This window comes from Camelus ferus, chromosome 11, assembly GCF_009834535.1.
Source record: "Camelus ferus isolate YT-003-E chromosome 11, BCGSAC_Cfer_1.0, whole genome shotgun sequence".
In the NCBI taxonomy this organism is placed as follows: Eukaryota; Metazoa; Chordata; class Mammalia; order Artiodactyla; family Camelidae; genus Camelus; species Camelus ferus.
This window is the reverse complement of record NC_045706.1, coordinates 12,764,531-12,782,103: the sequence shown is the minus strand read 5'-3', so window position 1 is coordinate 12,782,103 and position 17,573 is coordinate 12,764,531.

Below are 17,573 nucleotides of genomic sequence, written 5' to 3'. Positions count from 1 at the left end.
TGGGGACCATTTTGAATTTCACCAGCTGCTGGACAAAACTGGCTTTCCCTAAAAACACAATCCCTGCACCACACGTCAGTACCAGATGAGTTTTCCCTGCCCCCATGTCTCACCCTCACCCTCTCCCATTTTATGACTGCTGATTGACCACACAGATGTACTTTGTGTTGGCAAAGTTCCACATTTGAGAAAACCTTTATTTTTAAAGTATTAATCAGAGATGCCTGAAGACAAACCAAGAATCCATCCCATGACACAGAAAGTCAGTTCCTTCCCATTTTTCTCTCTTTTTCCCTTGTAAAACAATATTAAATGTAGAGATTTTCTAATATGTATCTCAAAACATAATTTAAACCAGATTTTTAAAATGGGAAGTGATTTACAATTTTGAAATTTTGGAGAATAACAAATATCCTTTCATATTTGAAACAAAAATAAATGAAAATTCAGGGCCAAAGTCGTCCTTCTGCCAATTGAAGCTTTTGTAGCACCGACAGCTCAGACCCTACCACACAGATGGAAACTAGTCTGTCCGAGTGCAAGCTGGCAGTATTCTTTCATTCCACAAACTTCTACAATTTCCATTAAAGCTGTGTGGCATTCAAAAGTTGAGGTCCAATTCATCTTTGCTGTTAATGAGACATTTTACAAGCGTATTTTTTTTTCTTGGGAAAATTTTTTGAATTGGGTAAAACAAATGGGAAGTGGATATTTAAAAAAAAAAAAAACAAAACCCACAGCCAACTCCTGCCTGGTCTGGTGATTGACTTGCTTAGAATTCTCTGGGTAAGCATTTCATTTCCTAGTAACTGCCATTTCCCCTCCCATCCCAAATTCCCTCTCCTTGGGGGCAGCCATAGGTCATGGAAATACTAATTTGTTCTGCTGAAATTCCCTTCAAGTGTTTCAGCAAGAGAATTATTTCATATCAGCTGTCAGGATATCCTTCCAACTGTTCCTTTTCCTCTAAGATCAAATTTCCTACAAAGAAGGATGCCAGATAGATTGTTAGTAACAGGAACGAGGCATTGGGGGTTAGACAAAACTTTTTGATGTTTTGTATGGCCACTATTTTTTTTTTTTATCATGTCGGTAGCAAAAAGGGATCCTGACTTGAATACCCATTGGAGAGTGGCAGTTTATTGTTTTACAGTAATTAATCTGCTATTTCTAATTTAAAGACATCTTAAAAAAAAACAAAAACACAATGAGATGTTTTTGCCCTCAGCTACCTGTATGTGATTATCTCATTTTCTCCCTCACCTTCCTGGGCTGACTAGGGCTCCTTGGTTAAATGATTCTCCAGTGAATGAGAAAAGACATCAGTTAATTTTGAAGATGCTTTGGAAATTCAGTAATGCAAATCATAGAAGCCTCATGTGGTTGAGAGAGAATAAATAGGGAGAATAGGAGTGCTAGTTTGAAGTACAGGCATAAAGTTAAAAAATTATGTAGGGACAGAAAACTCTATAATATGAAGATTTAGTTGTTAAAGAACAAAATTAAAATATAAGAATTCAGATCAAGCTGACTCAATTCAAGTTGTTACTAACAATACGGGGAGAAACCAAAGCAAAGAATTTTCCGGTAAATCCCAGGTACTCAGAGCTGGCCAAACAAAACGACCTCCAGAAAAGGGAAGGACATTAGTAATAAATATAAAGGTACACAGATACTGTGGACAAGTCCGATCTCACAGCCTCCTCTTCCTCAATATCTGAGTGCTTTGGTGCGAAACGAGGGACTGTTTTAATTTTGTCTACATCCTCCATGAATCTGGCCAGTTTTGCATCTCCCTCATCTTGTCAGCATGTCCAGAATATTTGCTGGGTTTTACACTGATCCCATGTCCAAAATTTTGTCCACCCTGATAGGCATGGGATGCATAAACCTGCATCTCTTCTGGACTTGCCATAAAGCAGAGTTCTCTAGGAATGCAAATTTTCCCTTGTGAGAACTCTGCTTCAGGAAGAGGAAGGTCTAGGCACCCGGGGGAAAGCTCAACTCAAAGAATCTGGCAGGAAATTGATGGTCGTGAAAGCTGTGCTCCAACTCCTGTTTTTCAAAGAGTCCCATAAACACATTTAATGTGAAATTTCTCTAAGAAAAAAGCTCATGGGAATTATTTTAAAGTTTTAGGAAAGTCTATTTGGTAAAGGTGGAAACTTTTCAACTTCAGAGACTATTTTTTTAAAGGAAATTTCAATCACTTTCATATACACTTTAAAAGCAATTTATGATAACTGTAGCCCTCCGATGACTAAGGCTACTCTGAACTTTCCAAGTTGAAACATTCATCCTTGTATTCAGGGTAAGTCCTCTCAGCAATTTTGAAAAATATTAAAAATATGGAAGCAATTGTAAAATCACTTTCACCTGTGCAATATCCTTTCTCATGACTGTTTCCAAATTATATAGCTAGGGTTACAGATTTCCACAAACACAGTTTCATTTGTGATAGTTGTGTGCCTGTAATTCCAGGCTGCTATTTCATTCTATTGAAAATTATGGGGCTATCTTTGCTCTCTCTTCTTTCTGTTGGTCGAACTATCCAAGAAAAGTCAAGAAACTAAGTTAAGAGGAATGGAAAACAGGAGGTAGAGATTATAGTCAAACGACTGAAATCTATCACATGAGAAAAATTAAGTTGATAATAGTTGGGGTTACCTCCCTGCTCCAAGTCCTCCATCTGTGCAATGGGCTAACGTCCCTGGGCTGGGAATGTCTGAGGATGAAGAAAGAAGTCCTCAGTCGCTGCAGAGATGCTAAGAAAACAGCCAAGTGTCTCCTGACTTAGAATATTTGAAAGCTTTCTGGCCTCTCTGAGGAAGCCGATCCAAATCCTCCCGGTGTCAATTTGCCCTCTAGGAGTCCCAGGATACGCACATGGATCTGGGCAGTGCTTACATTTTTAGTTTATTGGCTTTATGAGGGTTGTTTGGGGGCTCTCTCTGCGATAAACTGCAGAAGAGTGAGGGGCGGGGGACAGGGTGGGGAGGAAAAGAGTCGGCGAAGGAGTGGGGACTAAGAGAGATAAGCAGGGGGGTGGAAACCCCGGGAGGGAAAGGAAATGCTGAAGGCGGAGACGAGGGACCGGTGAGAGGTAGGGCTCTGTTTGAGCGCGCTGAGCCCGGGGCCGCGCCCTTTGCAGCCGAGCTGGGTCCCTTCGCCTGGCCTCTGCCCATTGCCCCACTGCCTACCCCGTATCTCAGGTGGCCGCCTCGGGGAGGTAGGAGCCGCGGGGACGCGGTGCTTTGCCCGCCTTCCTCGGCCGGCTCGGCCGGGGATCAGCACCGGGGAGACTGAGCCTTGGCGGGGGCAGCTCGCGGCCCAGGGACTCACCAGGCTGGATGTGATGGCCCCGTTTTACTGGAAGTGGTGTTTGTAGGAGGGGAGGAGACAAGGGCCACTCGGGGCCTCCCTGAGCATCTCGGGTCTGCCTGGGCCGGGGTCGGGGTCGGGGACGGGAGTGAAGATGTGAGTCCAGCTCCAAGTTTAGGTTTTTGCTGGCCGCCGCCAGGCGCGACCTGCAATCGCGCGGACCTGTTGCCCCCTCCGTCTCAGCAGTCCTTCCCCGCGCTGGGGAGGCGCCCCCCAAGACCTGAGTCGCGACGCTCTCGAGCACCCAGCGCGGACCGCCACGTGGGGCCGGGGAGCCAAGCGGAGAGGGAGGCGGTCTGCTCGTCTCGACTTCTCCCGCGCGCCGACGGCTTGGAGCGCAGGCGCCCTTCCCGGTGCTGGGGGTCCCAGCCCGCCCCGCGACCTCACCTTGGCGTCGGGCCCCGCCTCGGGCCGGGAGGATAGAGGCCGGGCGCGGGCTCCGTAGCGGCCGCATCCCCAGCCAGCCCAGACGCGCCTTCTCGCCCTTTCCTCTGCGGGTCTCAGCCCTAAACTCCCAGAACCCGGCGCAGGAGGGGGCGGGGAAGACAAAATAGTCCAAGCTTTCCCACCCGATGCGCCAGAAGAGCATCTTGGGGGCGCTCCACGTTCAGAGGTGTCGTCTCCCCCAGTGACTTGCGGGAGTGGGTGCCAGGCTGGGCCTCTTGACAGTTTCACCGCTACTTAGAATTTCTCCTTCGCTTTGCACTGGGGGAGCTACCCCCTCCTCCTGGAGAAAGAGGCCGCGCCTACACCCAAAGGGAATCCTCGGGTGACCCCGGGCTGTCTGCCCTTGGTGCGCGACCCTGAGCCAGGAGTTAGAGGTTTCTGTAGCATCAGAGAAATACGACGGCGTCAAGGAGAATAAACTTATAGTAGGATGGGCCTAAACTTCATTTTTTGAAAAAGGTCTCAAGTTGTCCAGTTTGCCTTTTTGCTTCTACTTAAAATATTACTATTTTTCAGTGGTAGAGTGGGGATAAAATGTGATGGATGGGTCACCCGTATGTTGGCGTCTAGTTTGCCTTCAATTTCTTCGTTTCTCTCGCAGTCGTCCCAGCAGTGTCCACATAAAATATTTTCTTCTATACAACCCTTGCAATAAAATCGGATTTTTCTGTTTGGATGTTCTACGTAAAAAGCGGTCGGCAGTGGCGCTCGGCTTTGCCAGTGATTAACGGAAGGACATTTCATACAATAAGGTAGAGTGAATGCAGTACCCACAAGCCATTGATTTCCACCCCTGTATCGTCAGCTTGCTGTTCACTTTCTCCTAAGATTATGGCAATAATCATCATCATAATAATAACCAGGACACAAACAGCTCTTGAGAAGTCGTTTGTAACTACCTCTTCTTGGAGGTGAGACACACACACACACCACCCTGTGGACCTATGTTTTATTTTTGCCGGAGGAACGCAGAATTGCCTGAGTTTTTAAAAAATGATCTATTTACAGACTTGCCAATGCCTCTGCAGAAATCCTGTTTATCGGCCCAATAGTTGTGACAGGGTTAGAAAACCATTTTAAACTGTTAATCGGCCACAAAAAGGGTCCCAGATTGACGCCTTTCACTTACCTTTGAAAGGCTATAAAAGCGACGCTCTACATTGGGATGAAATTAGACAGCGACAAAATCATTACCTTGACTTCCCACAATAAAGACAACCTTAAAGAGGGGCTATTGATGGTTTCAAATTACATAACGGTGGTTTGTAAGTTCTTCCTCTGGGCTCACAGAAAGCAATTTTAAAGTGTGAATTCTTCAAAGAACAAACAGCCACTAGCATTCAAACGCTGACATGCAGCTGCCTTCTAATTTTATTTATTGCAAATGGCTATTGGGGGGAAAAAGAGAAAAACAAAAACAAAAATCCCAGCAAAAGCAGGCCGAGCCCAAAGAGAATCATGTTCGGTTTATATTTCACCAAGCTCCCTGGGCTCACACTGGGCCCCGGGAGCCCGGAGGGCTCGACGTCTTCCTCCCGATGGGACCGGGAGTGGAGTCCATAGCTTCGCGGGTGGGAAGCCACCCTACTGTCAACGGGTCCCCTCTGCCCACTGCTTCTGCAGATTTTGAATCTGAACACAACCTCCTCTAGGCTAGAAGGAAAGGCATTTCCCAAACAGCACTGATTCCAGGGGTAGGGGGGACCTGGGGCTGGGTCCCCGCGCTAAAGGTCAGCCCTCCCACTGCCGTCCCTCTGGGTTGGCTCCAACCTGGCCGAGGGTGGGCCTACGCCCTACCTCAGACCCTTCTCCGCACCGATTTCTACGGCAATCCGGAAGGCGATGGAAAGCGGGCTGCCCTTTCCTCTCAAAGTAGCATCTGTATTTTCGCGGGCTGAGGAAGTCCTCGCAAACGCCTTCCTCCTAGTAACAACACCCTTTAGGGCACGGCCTGCAGAAACCCGACGGGGCATCCTGCGCCCCAGCTTTCTTTAGGACCAAGTCAGTAGTCGAAAACCGACCAGGTGGCAGCTGTCTTTCCGGAGAAAAGACCCCGGGACCGCCGCATCGAGCGCTGCGCGCTGAGGGAGAGGAGCGCGCCCCCTTTAGCGAGTTGGGGTGAGAGGGCCACTGGGGTCAGGAGCGCTCTAGGAGCAACTTTGCAGAGTATTTGAGAGACCATAGCGGAGTCAGAGGACGTGCGGCCCAGGGCAGCGAGCTGGGGTTCGGCCGCATTCGCTGCGCAGCACTGCCCCCTGGTATCCGGCGCCGAAACTGCCCCGCTCAGAGGCGGCGGACCGCCCTCCTCCGCGGACCTAAACTAACCTTTTCTTCTTTCTTGGCCACAAGCCCTGCCAGAGAGGCCGTCCCGCAGACATCAAGAAGGCCTTCTTGCCGAGCTCAAAGCCTTCCTCCTCGCCCCATCCCGGGCACTCGCCTCCCAAAAGAGGACTCAGGGCGAGGGCTGCCTGAACCAGGCCCCCAGTGTGGCCCGCACCCCTTCTTGACTAAGTCTGCTCAGGAGGGGTCTGGAGATGTGGGTGTTGCCAAGAGGCCTCGACTACAGGCCTGGGCCAGCAGAGGAGGCGGGGTGCTGTGGCTTGTGCACACAGAGACTCATCTGGGGCTGGGAGTTCTCATTTTTTAATCAACACCAGCTCCCTGTGCATCGTTGTTTATTTCTTTGTTTTTGTTTTTGTTTTGACATCTGGGCTTTCCAGAGAAGAAAGCGGGAGGCAGGGTCAGGCCCATCCTGGCACTGCAAAGTAGGAGAGATGGGTGAGGTACTGTGTGACCCACTTCAAACACCAGGGTGTGACCCAGAAGGGCCCAGAGCCCCCTTCCAGTGTGCCCCTTCCAACCGCCCTAGCTGGCCCTGGTTTCCTGAAGGTGCCGGGAGGAAGACTGCCCTCTTCTCCAACCCATGCTGGGCATATAGTGCCTGGAGTGGATAGCGGGCCCAAACCCCAGGACACCCACTACCAGCTGGAGGACTGGTCCCATACTTAGGGGCTAGACTTGATGGAGAGGTAGTTGTTTAGACCACTGGACACAGGGAAGGACCTCTGGCTCTGGAACCAGATCAAGTTGAAGTTCCAGCTTGGCCACCAGCTGGCTCCGTGACCTTGAGTGAGTTACTTCAGCCCTCTCTTGTACATCATTTTCCTTGTTTGTTTTTCAGAGATGTTGTGATAATTAATTGAGATGATGTTCTTAAAGGACTGGCATGTGCTCAGCAAGGTCACCATTGTTGACTGCAGTTATTTCCTGCAGGAGAGTGCCCCAGAAAACATCCTGTAAGGGGCATGCCTGCAGCACCACACTGGGCCGTCTCTAACTCTAGTTTTCAGGAGGGGAAGATACAGAGCAGTGACAGCCCCAACGCTTCCTGGGTCTCTTCCACCAGGGCCCAGACTTTACTCGAAGGGAGGACTTTGCTCACTTCTCTCAGCTCTGGGAAGCTGGTCACCCTTGCTTATGATTGCATCTAGGGATGAGAACACTGGCCTAACACATGTTACACACCAGCCTTAACGTGTGCCAGACACAGGGCTAAGAGCTGTGCATTCACTATCCCATTTCCTCTTCAGGACACCAGGACAGAATAGTTAACTTTTTAACTCTCCACTTTACAGAGCAGGAACCCGAGCTCAGAAAGATTGGGTAACATGCTCAAGATCACACAGCGGGTAAATGGCACAGCAGCATCTTTTTAGAGGCCAAGCCCTGAACCTCTAAGTTGTGTGACGTTAGAAAGCACAAACTTTCTCTACGGTTTCCACTCATTCTACCTTCTCTAAGCTGCAATTTCCTCTTCCCTGCGTTGGCACTGGGAGAAGCCGAGGAACGCTCGCGAGAATCTCTGGCCTTGGCGCGCGTTTCCACTCGCCCAGTTAGTTCCCTTGACGTCCTGAGACCCTTTGGTCTCTAGTCTCCTTGGCGATCTCATAGTAGACTGACCCACCCAAGCACCGGGACAAAGGTCCGGGGAAGAAATCTCTCCCGTCCCTGGAGGCTCAGCTCAGCCGTCTGAAAGGAACCGTTTAAGAACACAGGTGAGGTCGCGACTGCTGGGTCGCGAGGAGGCGCGGGGAGGAACACGGAGCCCGGAGGCTCCAGGACTCGGCCAACGTGGCGCAGGAGCTCCTTCGCTCCTCCACCCTAAATGACTCCCGGAAGGACGGGCGGAGTCTACTGCGTGTAACCATGGGTTCATGGCGCAGGGCACTGTCACCAAGAGGCCGTCAGCTACCAAGACCCCAGTGAGAGTGAACTTGGGCTTGGGGTTCCCGAGCCAGCTGCTCCCTAGTGCTGTCCCTAAGCTCCCTACTCAGCAAATATTTAATAAGCGCCTAGGGTGTCAGGCCCTGCACCCAGCCCTCTCCCACAGTCACTGTCAATTTCCAGACCGACCCCAGGCCACCTCTCGTCCTAACCCTTGCCCTCCCGTGGGGTCGAGCTGAGCACGACCCCAGCGCTGATCGGAGTGAGCTTACGGATGGGGCCTGACGCTTTCCAGGCTTAGCTGGGTCGCACCCGCCCACCCTTCACCCTACAGCTACCACCCAGCCCAGCCTCGCCCTCGGGCCGCGCTGGGCGAGGCGACCCCTGGCGGTGGGAAGCCGAGCGCACTCGTCCTAGTGGCTCGAGGGTGAGCCTGCCGGCCGCCCCCCTGCCCCGACCCGGGCGCTCTCGCCTGTCTTGACCGCACTGGCCGCACGCACAGAGGTGGCCAGCCTTGTCCCCAGAGACCGTCCGAGGGTCTCTCAAGGCTTTCCTTGACTGGCCGGGGCGCGCGGCTGCCCCAAGCCCCGCCACGTTCTCCCGCAGCAGGCCTGGTCCTCCCTGATTAGAAGCCACCGAGGCCAGATAACCCTCCACCCACTGCCTGGCTTCAACTGGCCGCTAGGCCTCTAGGAGGCAAGCGCTGTGGTTGAGAAAAGGAAAGGCCCACCCACCCAAATTCGGAGGTGAAGGAAAACTGTATATTCTGCGTTTTCAAAAAGAACATTTCCCCACTCAACCACCACAAACACACCCCCGTGTCCACCGCCCCTTGCCCGCAGCTTGTGAACGGGAAGGGCAAATATGCCGCAACCTTCCAGGTGTGACATGCGTGCCCCCGATGCCATCTGCCCACGTCTGTGTGTGAAGCAGCTTCTGTCACTCGAAAATTCCACCAGGCAGACGTGGTGGAGAGAGATGGCTCATCCGAGCCAGAATCAGGAGGGAAACACCCGGAGAGCTCTTCAAAAACCCAGCGAGCAAGAGGGGAAACCAGCCCTGTGGACCAGCCCCACCCCAGTTCTGGCCCCGGACACCACGCGGGGCTAGTTCTCTCTACGACCCTTTGAGAAGGTTATTGGTGCCACACCCTCCACCCCACACATCACAGTATTTAATCTGCAAGCATTTCCAGCATGCAATGCCAAGAGACCACACATTACCCAAACCCCCAAACCATCAACACAATCACACCACCAAGACACACCCAGGAAATTCTCATTCCTAAACACAGAACATCCAGTCAGCTGGGACTTCATTTTCACCAAAATTCCTGGTTACGGCTCCTTAGGTTTCATGTGGGTTTCAGCTCTGTAGTCAGAATGACCTGGATTTGAATCTTGGTTTTGTCACTTGATAGCTGAATGACTTGGGCAATGACTTCTGTAAGTACCAATTTTCTCTCCTGTTACAATAGGGTTGCCTTACACATTGTCATAAAGATAAAAAATCATGTGTGTATAAGAGCTTGGGATAGGCCAGGGAACTGTATCATGCATATTCCTGCTGAAGCCAGAGTTCAATGAGACTTTAGTTAATGAAGCTTTGAAAATTGGATTTGAATTGGACTCAAGGATGAGACTGGAGGCAGAGATATTATTATGAGGTCAGTTCTCAATCCTGGGAGGGCTGAACTCACAAACAAACGTTAGGTATGGTAGAAGTCTGCAAAGAATAAGTAAGGCTGGGAGTTGGGGCCCCTGCTTTCCCCAAGGACCCTCCCAGGCCTAACAGTTTTCTTGTCCCTTCCTTGGGGCTGGGTGTTGCCTTCTTCCTCTCTACTCTTGCCCTCAACAGAGGGCCAGGCACGCAGGGCAAGAGGGTGGGGGGTGTCAGTGCTGCCTGCTGAATGAATGGTTGATTTGATCATCCCAAATGTAGCCTTACACAGGCTAGCCCTGCTCCTGGGACAGTTTTACCTTTAACCTTTGCGTCATTAACTCCTACCTTCTCTGAATGGGTCAGATTTCCCTATCATATGCTCTCAGAGGACCATACCCAACTTCTCTTCATAAGGACTTATAACAGTTCAGACTTTACATTTATTTGTGTGATTGTCAGATTGTCTTTCTTTTGCTGTAAGTTCCATGGCTGTTTTCTTGTCCCTGTATTGTCAACACTTAACATAGTAGATAACTATTAAATGGCAATGAAACGGCTTTTTTTTTAAGCTAGATTCAGAAAGTAGCTTAACCCTATCCCTCACCCTACTTAACAGTCATAGTAGGTAATTCACATTACACCCTTTCAGTATGTTGTGAAGAAATTAGCCTCCAAATGCACTACCAGGCAAGCTATTCTACAGGCAACAGAAGTAGAAAAGCACACAGACCAAGTTCAGATGCTTGAATCTCATGAATTATTGGGTGAATTTAAAACACACAGGAAGAAGGAAAAGGAAGGAGATGGGGTAGGTTAGCACAAACATGATAAGGTATACACAGGTGGGAGGACCACCCCCAGAATCGTGGGTTATGTAATATGCAATGTTCCCGTCCCCTTCTCTTTCTCTCTTAACCTTTCCCCTTAATGATGTGGTTACAAGGACAGACTTGGGGGTGAGTCATGGGACAACAGACAGAAGGTACGCAGGGCAGTGACACATATTTTCACCATTAGAGGGCCAGGGACAAATTCTCCTGGCCACAGCAGGAGCTCCACCATTAGCCTGTTGAACACCTAAGGGTTTAGCTGTGCTTCTTTGGGCAGAACACAATTGGGACCATGATAGGTGTCACCAACGGGCAGCTGATTTAGAGGATAACATAGCTGCCAGCCCTGAGGTGATGGGATCACAACTTTTAACTTAGCCTTTTTGTCTTTGTCCATACTTAGCACGCTGGTTTGTTCTATCCTGTTTATTCTATCCATCTTTAACATGTCACACAGATTGCTGATTTCCCTGCAGGTGAATTCTGCCTGTGTCCTGTAAGCTACTTGTGACTCACCCTCTATACTGAACACATCCTATGAATTTTGCTTATATTTCATAGTCTGCTAACTTGCTTACTATCTGTCTGTACTTCACACTTCTACGAGTTTAATCCATCCCGTTTGTTTTCCTTACCTTCTGGAACACGATTCAATATTCTCATATAACAGCACACACATATTGTACAACACATTTGTAAAATGTCCACTGTGGGTTAAGCATCATGCTAGGCAGCCTTCCGTCTAATGGAAAGACACAATCAAATAATCCAAACAGCCATGTAAAATGTGATAAACGCCTGGAAGCTGGGGTGGGGATGGGGGAAATCTGCTGCCCCAAGAATGTGAGGTGAGCAGTCAGGGAGAGCTTCCCAGAGGAGGTGGCATTTGAGCTGAGATATGAAAGGAGAGCTCCATAGTTCTGTGGTTTCAGAAATTCTTCATGAATAAACCCCCATCCCAGTTTTGAATCACATTTAGCCTGTTTTCCATCCAGCTTTCCAAGGGAACACTAACCTGTTCTAGTCTCCTAAATGCGCAAATGTTATGTTTTACACAACAATAAGAACGAAACACACCTATTGGCAAAAGACACTGCAGAATAGTGTTTAGGCTTATAAATGGTTCTAACTGGGATCAACAGCCTATAATTAGACTTTAACAATCCAAGAGAGGAGTAATATGCACCCTGCAGGACAGATTGGCGTCTTTTTCTTTAATTCTGCAGGTTTGGTGGGTAGATTGGCCCCCGACTTGCCTCCTACAATAACTGTCCTACCGAGGTAAACATGTCACAAACAAGAACAATGAGATCACCAATAATATAACACTAATACTATAAACAAAAGAAACGCCACCTTCGGCTCTGGTGGAATGAAAAACACAATGTGGACCAACTAACAGGGCTATTTAAAAAACGAATTACTCACGGCCAAGCTTCTTAGCTCTCCAAACGCAATTTTCCAGGAATCTCTGTACGAGCAGAAGTTTTCTCTGAAAGGGACCCGCCTCTGCTCCTTTTTGGATGGCATTTGCTTACAGATCTGAGGCCTTGGACAAAGAAGAAAATGCCCCACACAGACCCATTTCCATGCTTATTCTTACTTATTCCTCCTTATTTTCCCCCCAGTAGAGACATTTCTAGGGTCACAGGTTACTGTAAATGAAGAGTCTGGAAGCACATCCCCATCAATGACATTTTCTAGAAACCCTAAGGCTTTTCTCAAAACCAAAGCCCTCTGATCAAAGGCCACACTTCCTTGATAAGGACATTTTTCTTTATTTTCTTGAAGAATGTATAAATGGATAACACAATGTTAATTGTAGTGGATCTTTAGAGATTACACGGTCCATTCCTTTTGTTTTGGAGATGAGGAGACAGACTCCAGGTGCAGGCTAGAAGGCATGAAAGGCCTTGCTGTGAAGAAAGTACAACATATCTTTATACAAACAAATAAAGGAGACAGACTTGGGTATCAAGCAAGAAGCCTGGTTGTTTTCATCTGGGTATTGAGGGTATTTGCCCTCATTCCATGAATCAACTTGTTGGACCAAGGGGCGAGTAGCCAGAGTCCTCAGTTAGCTTCTAGGTGACTTGACAAGAGAGACGGAGACAAGGACCAAGCCCACTGTCTAGAAATGGAAAGAATGTGTTTACAATGGGATGACTGGTATTTGTAGTAGAAGAGATGTTACTTTGGATAGGACTTTTGAGCCAACTCAAACTGATCCAGGAAATGAAAGGCCTTTATTGGATCACATAACAAAAAAGTCCAGGGGAATACTGATTTCAGGCTAGCTATATCCAGAGACCGATGGTATCATCAACTAGCCACTGTCTGTTTCTTGGGTTCCTCTTGGTGACAAGATTGCTGCCAGACACCCAAGCCTGCATCCTCCCAGTTTTAAGTGTTGTAAAAGACAGTGCCTATCTTTTAATAATTATAGCAGGAATCTCAGTGCTTCTGATTGAGTCATTTGTTCACACCTCAACCAATCACTGTGACCAAGAGAAAGCAAGGCTCCAAATGGTCAAGTCTCCATTGCATGTTCATTCCTGACACAGGTGAAACGTGTACTGAATGTGAGAGAGAGTGGTCACTCTTTGGAAGACTGAAGTATGGGGAGAATAAAGACCAGCTGCTGGTTAGCAAAACCAGACTTATCCATCATAGATGCGAAATTGGGCACAAGATATTACTTGGAGCATCAGCCTTCCAGTGGCAGCACCAGGTCATATGGGTTCCAGAATCCAGATGATTGTCCAGAGAGCCCCCACGCTCAGGCAAAGCTACTTGATCAATATGAAGTGCCTCATAGCACCTCACACCAGTCAGAATGGCCATCATTAGAAAGTCTATGAATAATAAATGCTGGAGGGGATGTGGAGAAAAAAGAGCCCTCCTACATCGTTGGTGGGAATGTAAACTGGTGCAGCCACTATGGAGGGCAGTATGGAGGTTCCTTAAAAAACTAAAAATAGACTTGCCATATGATCCAGCAATCCCACTCCTGGGCATATATCCACAGAAAACTATAATTCGACAAGATGCATGCCCCCAATGCTCATAACAGCACTACTTACAGCAGCCAAGACATGGAAGCAACTTAAATGTCCATTGACAGATGACTGGATAAAGATGTGGTGTGTATATATACACAACGGAATATTACTCAGTCGTAAAAAAAGTGATGCAACCACCACTCCGAGTTCACTGCTCAGCTGCCCCTGGGGTGGCACCAGCAGGTATTCCCCAAGGGGCATCCCCAAAGCTGTAAGTCAGGGCCAATTCCCTCTGCCCTCCCTGCTAAGTTGCCCCCTAGATTCTGCATGAAAACCAAAGGCCTGTGGGTCCAGGGGAGCATTCCTCTTTACAGTTCTGTCTCCAAACACATTTTAAAAAAGAGGAAATTGCTGCAGGAGCAAAATAATCTTGAGAAAAAGGAAAAAGTAGTTGTGACATCCTCACCTGGTACTGAGGATGACAACCTTATGATGTCCAACTATTCAAATCAACAAGGGATCTGAGGTGGGACTTGCCGTGCTCTTAGATACGGCTGCTGCATCTCTTCCCTGGAGAATCTCATCACTTCGTCCTGGCAGCAGAACCCTGCACTGCCACACCCCCAGCCCTAGCTGAGATGAGGATCTGTGGTAAAAGGGAGGCACGTGGAACCTAGTAGCTGGAAGTACTTTCCACTTTAATTTCAATGCCTGTATAATGCAGTCTGTCACATCAGTGTTACTGTGTGTTCATGGGGCAGCTTGGAAAAGAGGAAGGAGCCTAAGGGTTGGGGCTGGCACTCCTGTTGCTGTTGGAGACAGAATCAGGCTTTAGTTCTGATGAAAAGAGCAGTTGTGGAGGCTGTGAGTCCAGGCAAGGAGAAGGCTGGCATCCGACCCACCAGAGAGAGCACTGCAGGCAGAGTATAAAGGCAGGACACGTGCTTTGGAGATTATTTGAGTCTGAACTGTTCATGGGAAACTCACAGTGGAGGGCAGCTATTCTGTGAATCTCAGATCCAGCATCATTCCTCCATGTGTGCCTTTCACGAATTAGGTGTGAAGTTAAACTGTTAGGGGGTTTTAACTGGTCTCTGGACCTGCTGGAAGCCGAGAGCATCTTTTCCCCCCTCTTCCTTCATAAACTCCAAGGAAACAAAATCCAGACTTGTTCTTTGAGCCCCCTCTGGTGGCAATTACCAGAAAAAATCCAGCTCTCTGGATTTTTCAGGGAGTTAGCGACACAGAGGCTGCCTGGGTTTTCAATAAGAAGCAGTAGGGAAAAAGATCCTCTCCCTTTTTGGTGGAGAGGCAGAGGGTCAGCTCTCCCCCTTTGCAGGGTGGCTGCCGTTCGGATTCTGAAGAGTTGGAACTCCCCCTGGATGTCCGGCATTGCTGACGTGCGTGTCCTGGGGTCAATGATTCGTGTAGAGGACTTGCAAATCTGCTCTCTTTCACTTTGGTGCTGGGGTTCTTGTTTACCCTTTCCTAGATGAGTCTCTGCTTCTCAATCAGTTTGGCAGCTTCTCCGGTGCTGAGGCATCTAATCACCTTTGAAGGACGCCTCTTCCCTTCAACATCTAGCAAGGGCTTTGCTGATCGGAGTGCTTCCTGGAGGATTGCTAGACCCGGGGCAGGTCACGGGGGGAACTACAGTGCGCCTCTGAGGCTGATGCTGGATGACCGACCGCATCAGCCACTTGCCTGCCCCGCGCCCTGTGTTCTTTTAGGTCTTGACAGGTGGTGGCGGCTTTGACAGCTTGTCAGCCCTGCGTGGACGCTCGTCCCCAGTCCCTGCTCTCGGACCGCCAGCTCTGATTCCAAGTGCCAGGGCTTTTCGCTGATGCTTTTGGCTTGGGAAATGGGGTCCAGGGAGCAGCACGGCGGGAGTTCCAAGGCAGCAGTGGGGTTGGAAGACCAACCTGCCACAGGAATCACAGTGAGAAGTGCTCGTGTCATCACGCAGACGCGACTTGCACGGAAAGGTCAAGGAAAGCTCGAGAAAGCAGGAGGCTGTGGCACCAAGAGCATCAGACGTGAAAACACTAGACCCAGGTTGGGGGCCTGGCTCTGGGGCTCTGGGCTGCTCACCGAACCCAGTTTCTGTATTTGTACACCCACCTCTATGGAAATATTTTCCAAAGATCCTTTTCCAGATCCAATATTCTTTTCAATATACATACTAGATATTTTAAAGTAACTGATGACTCATTCGTGGCCTAGGGATATTTGCTACCACTTTCAATGATGAAAACTCTGAAACTCAAGAATTCGAATACGTCTTCTTAACTGGCGGGGCATTGCCTGGACACCACTGCCCCCTAGTGGCAGCTAATCTAGGTTTGCAGTGTGGTGATAAGAAATGCAAGTTTATAAAGCCTTATTATAAACTTGGACTTGTAAAAGGGTTGGAGAATGTCCCCAGAGCTGTACTCATCCCTGAGAGGAATGCCTGCTTGTAACTAGATCAGATGCCTTAGCCATTCACCCCCTTAATGCCTTGGCCTTACTTCAACATAGTAATTGAGAGGCAATCTTTCAGTAGATTTACAGCCAGATTACCTAAATCCACTTAAAAAATCGACTCACAGATTAACATTTGCTAGCTTCTGAGACCTGGCACGCTCTTATTTCAGAGTGGATTCATTACAAAGAGAAGTGACACTTAGCCCTGGTGGCACTTGTGGATGTTAAACATCCCATTTGTCTGTAAACAATCTTTTCTTTTTTCCTTTTATTGAGGTAAGATTTACATAACATAATATCAACCATTTTGAAGAGAACAATTCAGTGGTGTTTAGTACATTTATGATGTTATGTAACCATCTAATTGCAAAACACTCATCATCCCCCCAAAATTCCTGTACCCTTGTGGTTAGAACCCATTCCCTCTTACCCTCAGCACCCGGAAACCACCAATTTGCTGTCTGTACGGATTTGCCTTATTCTAGTAAATGAAGTGGAATCATGTGATATTCATCCTTTAGTATCTGGCTTCTTTCACTTAGTGTAAGGTTTTGGAGGTTCATACATGTAGCATGTATGGGTACTTCATTCCTTTAAAACAATTTTTTTATTAAAGTGTAGTTGGTTTGCAATGTTAGTTTCAGGTGTACAGCAAAGTGATTCAGTTATACACATACATACATACACATTTCTTCTTTTCGGATTCTTTTCCATTATGTGTTATTACAAGAAATTGAATATAGTTCCGTGTGCTGTACAGAAGGTCCCTGTTGTTTATCTATTTTATATGTAGTAATGTTTGTCTGTTAATCCCTGACCCGTAAATTATCCCTCCCCCGCCCTTTCCCCTTTGGTAACCATACTTTGTTTTCTATGTCAGTGAGTCTATTTTTGGTTTATAAATATAATTTTTATCATTTTTTTAGATTCCACATATAAGTGATATCATATGATATATGTCTTTCTGTGTCTAGACTTATTTCACTCAATATGATAATCTCTAGGTCCATCCATATTGCTGCAAATAGCATTAGTTTATTCCTTTTTGATGGCTGAATAATACTCCATTATATATATACCACTCATCCATGGATGGCCATTTGTGTTGTTTCCATCTTTTGGCTATTGTGAGTAGTGGTGTTATGAACATTCATGTACAAGTATCTGTTTGATTCCCTGTTTTCAGTTCTTTGGGGTGTATATCTAGGAGAGGAGTTTCTGGGTTATATAGTAATTCTGTTTGGCTTTTTGATGAACTGAGTCTCCAGAATGGTGTGTCATAGGAGGGGAAGACGACATGTTCTAGCAACTAACACTTCCTACCACCTCCTTGTTTATTCTCTCGGATCTGTTGCAGGTTTGCTGGCTTGCCGGTGTGGCTTTGCTTGGTTGGGGGTAGGGGTTTCTGGTTGGCTCCACATGTCTGGGACAAATCGTTCCCAGAGATATTCTTCTTAAAGTGCATAGCAGAAGCCCAGGAGGCCAAACCATTCCATGCAAACATGTCAAAAAGCCTCTTCTGGCATCACATCTGCTGCCATTTCATTGGCCAAAGTCACAT